The sequence below is a fragment of the Pteropus alecto genome, unplaced genomic scaffold, assembly GCF_000325575.1.
Source record: "Pteropus alecto unplaced genomic scaffold, ASM32557v1 scaffold477, whole genome shotgun sequence".
Lineage (NCBI taxonomy): Eukaryota > Metazoa > Chordata > Mammalia > Chiroptera > Pteropodidae > Pteropus > Pteropus alecto.
The window spans coordinates 601,814-615,815 of NW_006440643.1; the positions used below are offsets into that span (position 1 = coordinate 601,814).

Consider the following 14,002-nt stretch of genomic DNA (forward strand, 5'->3'; position numbering starts at 1 on the left):
TACGCAGCTGCGATACTCACTGGGCTGACGGTTTTTTTGGTTTTTTTTTTTTTTGGTTTGCCGGCTCCGCCATTTTTGAAGAGGAAAGGCCTAGGCAACTGCTGAGCCCCAGCTTTCCCTCACCCCGCCCTTTGGGGGCTCAGTTGAGCCCAACCCCCTTCCAGCTTCACCTAGCTTACCAGGGTTTGCAGAGGTGGTTCCTGCTGCCGCTGTCTTTATTTCACAGGAGGCGGCCCCGTAGAGCTCTTGGTTGTTGGTGTCGGCCGCCGGAGCTAGGCGTAAGTCGCAGCGAACAGACCAGGCCGGGATCTGCGAAACTGCTGTTGCGGGCTAAGAGGAGGTGACACAGTAGAAACGCACCGCGTGAAAACCACCTTAGTGAAGAGTTGCATTCCGAGTGAAAACATAGGTAAGAGGGCCACCGCGTGCCAAGGTGGACGGAGTGAGCGCAATGTCCTTAACATTACGCCACCACTCCCGAGCCTAGCCGTCGCAATTTTTTGTTTTTGTTTCTGTTTGTGACTTGGGGCTAAATTTGGTTGCTGCTTTCTGCCTTCCAGTACTCTGGTTTTGATGTAAAGGCACTTGTGCTCTGTGATTAGTAGTCGCCAGTTTCTTTCTGGAATCAACTGGATCTCAGACAGAAATACGGTGGAGGCATGTCACTATTTATTGTTTTTCTGCCAGGCCAAAAGCAGATTGACAGTCTCCCAGTTGTCGCAGTCGTGCTGGTAGGTCGCACTCAGCTCTAATGGTTGCCCAGCCGGCGCTCTAGGAACATATTTTCGAGTGTAGAGGAAAATGGCTGACGGTTCTGTCTCTTCTGCGCTGACCTATCTAGTGCTGGGGTTAACCACTCCATGTTTCGGTCACCAGAGGACCCTTCGTGAATCTCCTGGTTGGCTTGACTTCAGATACCACTAATGAGGTGGACTGATTTGAAACAGAGCTGGGCCCCACCTACGCTTGGCTAGTCTATTTGACATTTGTCCACTTCCCACGATAGTCTGACAGTCTAAACGTTTTTGCCCTCCTGTACCTCTCCAGCTTGCTAAGGCCCCCGGGACAGAGAAATAAGTTTCAGTAAAAAAGTCATTTCTAATTACTTTTTTCACCTTTCTGTTATCTGTTTCTACAGAGAGATTACTACATTTGATTTTGTTGGTAGTAAAATCTCGTTCTTGAGATAACCATGTCTTAGTTTTCATATACGTATTTTTAAATTACTATAAAATATTAATTTAGAGCTATGGAGAAGATATTTTATGTAATTGCATGGAATTCTGTCGAAGCTAACATTTACTTAGGGATTTTTTAAATAGAGCATTTATGTTATTCTGTGGTATTTTGTTATAACCATATTTGAATTTTCTACTATGCACGTACTCCTGCAGGTGTTTGAATACTTCAGCATACTTTTTAACTTAATTTGGCTAATTGTAGATATGAGTTAAATATTCATGCTGTATTTCTTAGGGAGGATATTTTGTTCTTTTTTCTTATCATTAAACACATTCTCTAAACCCACATAAATAACATTTGTATACTTTCGCTTTTAAAAAAATTTTGCTGTCATTTGATTACGAAATTGAACAGATTTTGGGGTGGTGGGGGAGGAGCGCTTATCATGAGAAGTAATATTCTCAGAAGTACTTAACCAGAAGTTGGTTGCCTATCTTAAACTACGTATTTGAATTTGTAAGACTGTAAACTACATTTTCCTTGTTCTCCTAATTTAACCGACTGCCATTTTGACTTCTAGAAGTGGGTAAAGTAAGACTCCTTACCAGCGAGTCAGCATTTGTTTTCTCAGTTCAAAAACTCATTCATGTGGTTTTAATATTTATGTTTTAAACTTTATTGTTTCAGTATTTATCAGAAATTAAAGCCTTAAGTAGTTACAGTTAGTGTTAAAGGGTCACCTCAGTGTGTTTTACTTAACACTTAAAAGTAAGATTTTTAGATAATTTTTTATTCTTTCCTATAGGAAAGAACATTCATTTTTAACATGAATGTTCACCATATCTCAGTGTTCTAGTATTTCTTTTGTTGGTTGTCCCTAATAAAATTTTAAGTTTTTTCTAAACTTGGAAGGAATTGTTATAGCTTATAGCAAAACATTATATTTGAAAATCTGAGTTCTAAAGAAGTAATTTTGAAGGGTAGATTCTTACCTTAAACCATGTTATTAGATAGAAATGGTCAAGTAGGACTTACCATGGGTCCTTTTTCTTATGATTTTGAAATGCATTTTGAGTGTAACATATGACACTTTTCATTGATATCCTCTAATAATTTTTCTTTGATAAGGTATATATTTTTAATGACTTTTATAGTTTTTGAAATTGGATGTTGTAATAAAATTTCAACATTTAATCATTGTATAGCTGGACAGATGAAGTTTCTCTCTTTAATGTTTTTTATTTGTTTTAGCATTTTAGTGTGGAAACCACTATGTTTAAGCCAAATTAAACATAATTATTTCAGATATAGACTTTTTCCTTTTTCACTGTGTATTCAAAAAGGACTGGTACTTTAAAACTGGAAAAACAGTTGCATCTTTTGGTTATCAGGTAAATTAACTTTTTAACAGTTTCATTGAGGTGTATTTCTTTGTACAGTTTTTAGTAAATTTATATACTTGTGAAAACAGTGCCCCTAACCAGACTTTGAATATTTTTATCACTCTAGTTCCTCCTGCATGTTTGCAGTCATTTTCCCCAGGCAATTTCTAATTATTTCCTATCATTGTAGATTTGCCTGTCCTGAATGTTTACATAATAGATTCATGCAATATGTAGCATTTATGTCTGTCTTTTCACTTAGATAATGTTTTGGGATTTCTATTGAAATATGGTTCTTATAATATGAACTTCAGTAAAGCTATTAGCCCTAATTTACAAGTCTTTCTGTGTGAACAAGAAACATTATATTTTCAAATATAATGTTCACACAGAAAGACTTGTATGTTTTATTTATGTTGGATAGGAAAAAATTGTTGGATTATATTGTAAATTGATATTTAACTTAAGAAACTGCCAAATAGTTTTCAGAGTTCCTGTACCAGTTATGGTCTTATCAGCAATTTATGGGATATTCAGTTCCTCTAATTTCTGATATTTTTACTCCTTCTGGTGATATCTTATTGTGGTTTTAATTTGCATTTCCCTTAGACTAACAGTGTTGAGCACATTACGATGTGCTTATCGGTAGTTTGTAAATCTAGTGTAACTCTATTGAGACTGCCCATTTTTAAATCAGGTTTTTTTGTTTTTTTTTAAAAAACATTCTCTGTTTAGGTTGTATATTTTTATCTGATAGATGTTTTGCAATGTGTTCTTGTAGTTTATTTTCTTTTTCTCTTTAAATAACTGTTAAATCATCAGTGGCATATAATATGTTGGTTTGAGATGTACAAAATAGTGATTAGACATTTGTGTAACTTATGAAGTGATCCCCCAAACAAATCTACTATCCACCTGTCTATAGTGTCTATGCTGTACTTCACATCCCAGTTGACTATATTCCCTTTGCTGTACTTTACTTGTAAATACCAATTTGTACTTCTTAATCCCTTCCTCTTTTTCACCCAATTTTGACCCCTCCTTTCACCTGCAGCTATCAAAATGTTCTCTGTACCTATGAGTTTCTTTGTTTTGTTTGATTTTTTGTTTGTTTTTTAGATTCTGCATACAAGTGAAATCATATGGTATGTCTTTCTTTGACTTATTTTACTGAGCATAATATTCTTTTATTTTTTAATTTTTAAAAAATGTTTATTGGGGTAACATTGGTTAATACAATTATATAATTTTCAGGTGTACATTATAATTTGATATGTGCATAGTGTATGTGTGTTTACCACCCAGAGTCCAGTTTCCTTCAGCTAGTATATATTTGATCCCTTTTACCCCTCCTATCTCCCTCCTACTCCCCTACCCTCTGGTAACCACTGGTCTGTTTGTCCATGTCCATGAGTTTGTTTGTCCTTTTCCTTTGTTGCTTTTAGGTTCATATCCCACATATAAGTGATAGCATGGGATTTTCACCTTCTCTCTGGCTTATTTCACTTAGCATGATTATCTCAAGGTCCATCCAGATTGTCACAAATGGCAGTGTTTCATGTCTTCTTATGGCTGAGTAATATTCCATTGTATGTATGTGCCACAGCTTCTTAGCTAGTCGTCTGTTGTAGGACACGTCAGTGCTTCCATGCCCTGGCCACTGTGAATAGTGCTACTGTTATCACTGGTGTGCAAATATCTTTTCGGATATGGGTTTTCAAGTCTTTGGGGGTAAATACCCAGTAGTGGGATTGCTGGATAATATGGTAGATCAATTCTTAGTTTTTGAGGAACCTCCACACTGTTTTCCATAGTGGCCATACCAATTTGCAGTCCCACCAGCCATGTATGAGGGTTCCTATTTCTCCACATCCTCTCCAGCATTTGTTATTACTTGTCCTGTTGATTTTAGCCATTCTAACAGGTGTGAGATGGTTTCTCATTGTGATTTTGATTTGCATTTCCCTAATAGCTAGCAATGTTGAGCATGTTTGCAAATATTTGTTGGCTATTTATATCTGGTCTAGGGAGAAGTGTGTGTTCAGGTCCTCTACCCATTTTTTGATTGGATCGTTTGTTTTATTGTTGGTATTGAGTTGTGTGAGTTCTTTGTATATTTTGGGTATTAGGCCCTTATCGGAGGTGTTGCTTGCAAATATATTTTCCCATTCCAATGGTTCTTTCTTTACCTTGATGACAGTTTCTTTTGCTGAGCAGAAGCTTTTTAGTTTGATGTAGTCCCATTCATTTATTTCTACTTTTATTTCTCTTGCCTTTGAGATCAAATTCATAAAATCCTCTTTAAGTCCAAGGTCTTTGAGATTAATTCCTATGTTTTCTTTTATGCATTTTAGTGTTTCAGGTCTTATATTCAGGTCCTTAATCCATTTTGAATTAATTTTGGTGAGTGGTGATAGACAACAGTCTAGTTTCATGCTTTTACAGGTGGCTTTCCAGCTTTCCCAGCACCATTTATTGATGAGGCTTTCCTTTCTCTACTGTATGTTTTTCGCTTTTTTGGTCAAATTTATTTGCCCATATAAATATAGATTTATTTCTGGATTCTCAGTTCTCTTCCACTGGTCCGTGTGTCTGTTTTGCTGCCAGTTCTATGCCGTTTTGATTTGTCACTTTGTAGTGTAATTTGTAGTTGGGCAGTGTGATGCCTCCAGCCTCGTTTTTCTTTCTCAAGATGGCTTTGGCAATTCAGGGTCTTTTGTGCTTCAGTACAAATCAGATGATTTTTTGTTTCACTTCTTTAAAAAGCTGATGGGATTTTAATGGGGATTGCATAAGGTCATTTTAACTATGCTGATTCTTCTAATCCAAGAACATGAAATATATTTCCATTTCTTTGTATCTTCTTTGATTTGTTTTAATAGGATCTTGTGGTTTTCATTATATAGGTCCTTCACATATTTTGTTAAATTTATTCCTAAGTATTTTATTTTTGTTGCAATTGAAAAAGGAATTATTTTTCACACTTTTTCTGACACTTCATTATTAGAGTATAGGAACACGATGGATTTTTGAATATTGATTTTGTATCCAGAGACTTTACTGTATTTGTTTATTGTTTCTAGTAGTGTTCTTGGGGAGTCTTTAGAATTTCTATATAGAGAATCATGTCATACACAAATAGTGACAGTTTGACGTCTTCATTTCCTATTTGGCTGCCTTTTATATCTTTCTCTGGTCCGATTGCACTTTCTAGGACTTCCAATGTTATATTGAATAACAGTGGCGATAGTGGACAGCCTTGACTGAGGTTTTTAGTTTTTCACCATGAAGTATAATGTTGGCTGAGGGTTTGTCATAGATGGCCTTTATTATGTTAAGGTGCTTTCCTTCTATGCCAATTTTGTTGAGTGTTTTGATCATAAATGTATGCTGTATCTTGTTGAAGACTTTTTCAGCATTTATTGATACGATCATATGATTCTTATTTTCTAATTTATTTATGTAGTGTATCACATTAATTGATTTGTGTAAATTAAACCATCCCCGTGCCCCTGGGCTGAAGCCCACTTGATCATGGTGTGTAATCTTTTTAATTTGTTGCTGTTTTCAGTTTGCTAGTATCTTATTTAGGATTTTTGCATCTGTGTTCATAGAAGATATTGGTCTGTAGTTTTCTTTTTTTTGTATTGTCTTTACCAGGTTTTGGTATCAAGGTAATATTGGCCTCATAAAATGAGTTGGGAGGTATTGCTTCCTCTTCGATTTTTTGGAAGAGTTTGAAAAGACTAGGTATTAAATCTTCTGTGAATGTTTAGTAGAATTCACTGGTGAAGCCATCTGGTCCTGGACTTTTACATCTTGGTAGGTTTTTGATGATTGTTTCAATTTACATATTGCTGATCAGTTTGTGTAGACTTCCCAGTTCTTGATTCAGTCTAGGAAGATTGTATTTTTTTAAGTACTAGACCATTTTTCTAGGTTATTATATTTGGTATTATATACTTTTTCATGATATTCTTGAATGATTTTTTTTTATTTCTGTGATATAAGTCATAATTTTTCCTCTTTCATTCCTAATTTTGTTTGTGTCCTTTCTCTTTTCTTTAGTGAGTCTAGGCAGGGGTTTGTCAATTTTATTAACCTTTTCTAAGAACCAGCTCTTTGTTGCATTTATTTTTTCTTTATTTGTTGTTGTTGTTGTTAGTTTCATTTATTTCTGCTCTAATTTTGATGACTTCTTTCCTTCCGTTGACTTTAGGCTCTATTGTTCTTCTTTTTCTAGTTTTGTAAAGTGAAGCATTAGGTTGTTTATTTGGGCTCATTCTTGTTTTTGGAGGTAGGCCTGTAATGATAAGAACTTTATTCTTATGACTGCTATTGCTGTGTCCCAAAAGTTATGATATGCTATACTATAATTATCATTTGTTTCTATGTATCTCTTGATCTCTCTTTTTATTTCTAAACTCTGACCCAGTTATTATTCGATATTATTTCCTTATTGATTTTCTGTTTGGATGATCTGTCCATATCCGACAGTGGGGTATTTAGGCCCCCTACTACGATAGTGTTTTGGTCTGTTTCTTTTGTTAGTTATTGCTTTACATATCAGGAGGCTCCCTGATTGGGAGCATAGATGTTGATAAGTGTTATGTTGTCTTGTTGCATGATTCCCTTTATCATTATGAAGTGTCCCTCAGTATCTTTCTTTAGCTTTTTTATTTTGAAGTCTGTTTCGTCTGAATTTAGTCCTGCTACTCCCGCTTTTCTCTGAAAGCCATTTCCTTGAAATACCGTTTTCCACCCTCTTACTTTGAGTCTATATGTGCCCTTGGAACTGAGATGTGTCTCCTGGAGGCAGCAAATGGTTAGGTTTTGTTTTTTGATCTTGCCTTTTTATTGGTAAGTTCAGTCCATTTATGTTTAGGGTGATTATTGAAGTATAAGGTCTTAGAGCCATTTTATCTTTTGCTTTCTGGTAGCTCGGTGTTTCCATTGCTTCCTTGTCCTTTTGTGTCTTTTTGTTTGTATGGTTTGTTTTGTTTTTAATTTGTTTGGGTTTTGTGGATTTTCCCCCTGGTTCTTTTGTTTTTGTTCTATACTTCAGTTCTGAATCTTCTGTGTGTGGGTACCATTAAGAAATGTAAAGGGTAGTTACAGATAAACAGTCATCCATTTTCTTCTGTGCATTCCTTATCTCCATTCCTCTTTGAGAATTTGGATCTTTGAATCGTCCTCTTTTCAGTCACCGTTGTCTCATTTTGTCCCTATGTATGTTGAATGTTCATTATTATCTTGCTGTAGCAAATCTCTCCTTATTGTTTAAGCTTATAATGCTCTGTTCATAGGAAGGGTTGCACTCTTCCGCTTCTATCTGCCTGCTAGTCTAATTATGCTTTTGTTTTCGTTTGTTTGTCATTTTGTTTTAGATGAACTGACCCCTGTCAGTATTTCTTGTAATACAGGCCTCGTAGTAGAGAATTCCCTCAATTTCTCTATGTCTGGAAAGGTCTTAATTTCTCTTTCATATTTAAAGGAGATCTTAGCTGGATACATTATTTTTGGCTGGTTTCTTTTATTTAATAGTTTGAATATTTGATTTCAAATATTCTTTCTGGCTTGTAAGGTTTGTGCTAAGTAGTTTGACCAGAATCTAATGGGATTTCCTTTATTTCCGTTACTGTGTTTTCCCTGGCTGCCCTGAGTATTCTTTCTTTGTCATTGATTTTTGATAATATTAATGTAATGTGTCTTGGAGGAGGCCTTTTTGGGATGACATAAATAGGTGTTCTGTTGATGGATTCCAAGCTCCAGGTCATTCCTTAGATTTTGGGAAATTCTCGTCCACTATTTGACTGAAAATGCTTTCTAATATCTGCTCATTTTCCTCCACTTTGAGAATGCCCATTATTCTTATGTTTCCTCTCCTGGTGGTATCAGCTAGTTCTTGTATTTCTCTTTCATGACTTTTCATTCTTTGGTTTCTCTCTTCCTTCTGATTTATTTCTAGATTTCTGTCTTCAATATCCCTGATCCTTTCTGCCATTTGGTCAGCTCTGTTTATCTAGCTTGCTATTTCATTTTTCAACTTTTGCAATGTGTTTTATATTTCCAGAAGTTCCATTTGGTTCTTTTTGAGTGTATCAGTTTTCTTGCTCTGCTTATCTAGTAGTTTTATCATTTTCTGAAATTGTTGATATGACTCATTGAGAAAACTCACTGAGTTTTTTCAGAAGTACCATCTTGAATTCTCTGTCATTTAAGTTGCATGTTTATATGTCTGTAAGCTTATTTTCTGGAGATTTTTCTCCTTCTTTCCGAGCTGCCTTGTCACTTCGGTTGTTCATGGTGTTTAATGAACTATTTCTCCACCTGGGCATTAATGGAAGTGTATTCTGCTTTTTTTCCAGAAAGAAGATTTATTATATAAAGGTGTCTCTTTAGTCTACTGCAAAGAAAGCGCTTTTCTTTTGTCTTCCAGTAGGTGCATCTAAGCCTTTTGGATCCCTACTTTATATAAAGCCTTAATATTTCTTTTATATAATGGCTTTATTTTCTTGTAGATTTTTAATCATACTCACTACCCTCAGTTTCAGTCCCTGTCAGTGTTAGCAACAGTTTTAGTTGTGTTTGCTCAGATTCCCCTGGGGCCTTGGAGTGATTGGTCTCAGAGGGCATGGAGGCAGGGGCCTTCTGGGTTGGAGTTGTGGGGCTGCAGCTTAGTCTTGGTTTTGGTGCCACAGCCGGTAAAAATCAGTTGTTATTTTTCTCCTATCTGCTTCTCCTCTTTTTGCCCTGATGACTGGGTCCTGCTGCTGGCTGCATGGAACTCATAAACTCGCTCAGGCAGGGCTATTCATGGAATTCTCCATATGTTCTCCCTTTCCCTTCCCCCATAGGAAGATGTGGTGGCTGTAAGAAACAGCTTCTTTATTTTTCCCAGTCTCAGGGTTCTGACCTGTGGAAGCTCTTCTGCACAGATCCCATGCTCAGAGGTACTGATGTGCAGTTTGGGTGTTTTTTGTTGATGAACAAAGTATTCTCTAGGTCCGTCCATGTTGTTGGATATGGCAATATTTTTTTTCTTTTTTATGGTTGAGTAATATTCCATTGTATATATGTACCACTTCTTTATTCAAATATTGATGCATGCTTAAGTTGCTTCAGTATGTGATACTGCAGTGAACATATATATGCACCTGTCCCTTCTAAGTAGTTTATTGGGTTTCTTTGAGTAAATACCCAGAAATGGCATTACTAGGTTCTTCTTTGTTTCCTGCTATATTCATAGCCTTTGTTTTAGTCATTTTGCCTGGTGTTAAGTATTGCTTCCCCAGCTATGTTTTTGTTTCGTAGGTCCTTACTTTCACACTGAATATTTTCTGCCAGTCCCTTCCTGCAAAGTTTCTGTTGAGAAATCAGGTGACAGTCTTGTGGGAGCTCTCTTATAGGTAACCAGTTGCTTTCTCTTGATGCTTTTAAGATTCCCTCTTTGGCATTTTAATTATGATGTGTTTTGGTGTGCCCTTTGGGCTCATCTTGTTTGGACCTCTGCTTCCCAGGCTTTGTATGTCTCTTTTCTTCACCAGGTTAGGAAAGTATCTAGTCATTATTTTTTCAAATAGGTTTTCAGTCTCTTGCTTTCTGTCTTCTTCTGATACCCCTATGGTGTGAATGTTGTTTCACTTCATGTTGTCCCAAAGGGCCCTTAAACTTCTCTTTTTTTTGGGGGGATTTTTCCTTATTGCTGTACTAATTTGGTGTTTCTTGCTTTCTAAATCACCAGTTCTGTCTTCTTCGTCATCTAATCTACCGCTCATTCTCTCAAATGTATTCTTCTTTTCTGACTGGCTCTTTTTTATGCTTTCTATTTTCATTTTAGTATTTTCTCTCTTACTGTTGGAAGTTCTCACTGAGTTCATCAACTCTTCCCCTAAGTCGTGGAGCAGCCTTATAACCAGTGTTCTGAACGCTGCACCTGGTAGATTCTTTTTCTTGTTTCTTTTAGTTCCTTTTGAGTTTTGTTCTGTTCTTTTATTTGGGATAAGTTTCTTTGTCTTCTTATCTTGGCTGCCTCCCTCTGTTTCTATGTATGTTTTAGGTAGGCTACCCTTATGTAGTAGGTGTCCAGTGGGAACCAGAGGCACAGCCTCTAGGTCACCCGAGCTGGATGTTCCTTGTGTGGGTTGTGTGTGCCCACTTATTGTAGTTGAGCCTTGGTTGCTGTTGGCCCAGTGGGAGGTTTTTGCCCTCAGGCTGATTAGCTGTGAGGATTGGCTCTGGCTTCAGTGGAGGGGCTGTTGTGCAGGGGCTGAGCCTACAGGAGCAGGATTTGCTTTAACAGGGCTCTCATGTCTGCCCAGTCCACCCTTTGGGTGTGTCATTTGTGGAGGTGGTGCTTTGGTGCTGCCCCAGTGCTGGGCTTTGGCTGCTTAGCAAGAGGTACAGGGTATGCTGAGGCCAATGATGCTTGTTTGGGATTTGTGAACCTTTGAGTGATTTTAGGAAAGTCCTAGCATGAGCCAAGAAATGCCATTTGTATGGATAAGCCACTGGAAGTGGCTTGGGTGGGCAGGGACTCAGGTAATCATCAGGGCAGGGCGGATGGTGTTAGGTTAATGAAGATTCATGGTACCCGCTTGCATCTTCACACTGGTTGTGGAGGGCTCAACAAAGGAACAGTGACACTTAAGCTTGCAAGACAGGAAGTTACTTTGGGTGACTCAGTGAGTGGTGAGTGAATGTGAAGGCCCGAGACATGCTGTTTTCTACTGTAGAGCTTATAAACCCTGTTCACTTAGGTTATACTAAAACTATAAAACAACATTAGGTTTAATGAGGCACAATAGGGAATGATGCAGTCATGAGATGCATTAAATTTGAGATGTATGAAGCCACTGCTGGTGTAACAGCATAATAAACTTTTTAAATAGGAAGAATACGTTCTAAAATAATGATAAAACAAGACCGAGCCCGACTGATCTCAGAAGCAGGGTCAGGCTTGGTTAGTACTTGGATGGGAGACCACCTAGGAAAACCAGGTGCTGTACGTGTAAAAAGTAAAAAATAAGAGATTGTAAGCTGACAAGGTCCTTGCAGTCTGTGGGGTCAACCAAGGGTTGCCTTGCCTAAGAAAAATAAAATAAAATAATGATAAAAAGTGTAATAAATAAACCAGTAACGTAGTTGTTTATTACCATCATAAAGTATTTTATCATTGTGTGTGCTAAAATGGCTACCATGTCACTAAGTCATTGGAATTTTTAGTTCTTTTAAAACCTTATGGGACCAACATTGTCATACAATCCCACGTTGACTAAAAATGTTTTCTGGTGCATGACTATACTTACACTTTGCTTTACAAAATCCATTTGGTTTAACTTTGCTGTATTGTGTGAGTTAGGGATACAGATTCATCTTTTGCAGATGGATATCCAGTTTTCTCAGTATAGTTTGTTGACATGATTTTTGTCTCTCTTATGAGGAGTTTTCGGCACTATTGTCAAAACCTATTTGAGTTATTAAAATGGCTTATAAATAAATGAGGGTTTATTTTTTGACTGTCGTATTTATACATTATCCTTATGCTCTTAATAGGCAAGTTAATTTTTATTCTAAGGAAGAATAATACTTAAATTTTTTTTAAATCGTCGTTTATAAACAATTTAACCCCTTAACTATTTTTATGTGTTACAAGTTAGTTGTATTAGTTAATACCTAGTAAGATATTATAAACACATTGTTTTGTAACCATCATGAGAGGTAAAATTTAATGTTAACCTTGATTGCACTTTTACTGTTGTATTTTTTGAATCTTGATGTATTTTTCTTTCGATGCTTGAGAAATAGATTTTAGCTTTCATATTGTTCTTTTAGGAGCTATGTCCTTGAAAGCCATTATTATTACTATTATTTTTATTTTATTATTATCATCATTTTGAACATAGAGTCTGACAACATTTGCAAAAGAGTTAATGAAACGTTTCTCTCAACCCAGATAACACAGTAGAGTCACTTGGGTAGTTTTTAAAATAGTTCTGACACTTCTTTGTCACATCACCACTCCTACCCCCCTTTTTAATTTGTGTAATGCCAAGCCTGAACAAAGTGATCTTTAAAAGCACTGTGGATAAGAATTATTCGGTTATTGTTACTAAGTATGCAATTATACATCTTTTTGATGAGCAAATAACATAATTTTTTAATTTTTAATTTTTTAATAGCAAAGTGGTCATTGGAATTCTAATTATGTTAGCACTGTGTTAAGCATTTTGGATATATCTTATTTAGATAACTTTATTTCCATAGACTGATATGAAAATTGAGTTCTAATAGTTTCAATAATGGTAATTCCAACCATTGTACCAATTATTGCCAAATGCGCTATAAAATTATTAGTTTATGTGCTTTTTCATGTTTAAACATTGAAATTTGATTGTTCTATATATCAGACTAGGCTTACAGCTTAATAAATTTTGTAATTCTTTAAGATTATTAAAATATTCAGCTATTTGATAAATGTCCTGATTAGTCACAGGGATGTTAAACTGCATTGAATAAAATTCACTTTTTACTTGTCTGCCAGCATATTCAGAATATTTTGATCAGTGGGTTTATTCTTTAAAAATGTTTGATTAACATAATATTCCTGAAAGATGTAAAATTGAAGCGTTGTCTTTCTGTGATTTACTTAGACCATCCACAGAGACTAGTTTGATGTGCAACTATAGCTCAGTTTAAGAAATTTTGAGGTTTCATTTAAATAAATTTGAGGTTTCATTTAGTGTTTAAAATTGTTTTCCACAGAAACTTTTCCAAATTAATTTAGCTTTTGTGGACATAGGGGTGTGAGACTTTACAGAATTTATAGAATTATTGAAGTAGAAATAATAGAAATTTATTGGTTATTTCTAATGTTTCTGTGTACTTAGTTCAGTGTGCTCAATTCTCTATTCAGAAATGAAGAGAGAAAGGCCTTAAATAGTATTGATCTGTTCAAGCTTATTAATGTAGCCCAAGACTTCATACATCTACTTGGTAAATAAAATGGAAAATGGGACTACTATAATAACTACTATAATAACTATTTATGTCTATAATTTTAATAAAGGAAGAGAAAGATGTGAATCACTTTCTGTATGTTAGTGTTTGAATTCACCATATCATTGACTTCCTATTTTTCTTGTTGATTGTGAAGTGATTATTATAATATGCTTTTAAGGATTAATATAGGAAAAAGTATTCCATTTTGATAATATTATCTAAACTTAGTCTTTTAATATGACAAATTCTTTATTAAACATGTACATATACAATATATGTATATTTTATAGCAAATCTTTTTTCCTGTTCTGTCCTCAAAGTCATTGTATATAGTTTACTACCTCAGCTGTGTCCCAGAATTATGTCGAGCTTACTGAAGAATGTAACTAGTTAGAGCTCAGTCCTAGAATAGATTCTGGAAGATTCTGGGTAGTTCT

The 14,002-nt window shown here is 35.6% G+C and overlaps 1 protein-coding gene across 1 annotated transcript in view; it reads left to right on the forward strand.

Annotated features, from left to right (window-relative positions):
* The window catches only part of LOC102890256 (probable ubiquitin carboxyl-terminal hydrolase FAF-X), a 113,385-nt gene continuing 99,383 nt past the window's right edge, over nt 1-14,002 (forward strand). Inside the window, exon 1 of the mRNA XM_006917732.3 lies at nt 1-409. The gene's annotated coding sequence lies outside the window, so the exon portion shown is untranslated. The remainder of the gene's footprint in view (nt 410-14,002) is intronic.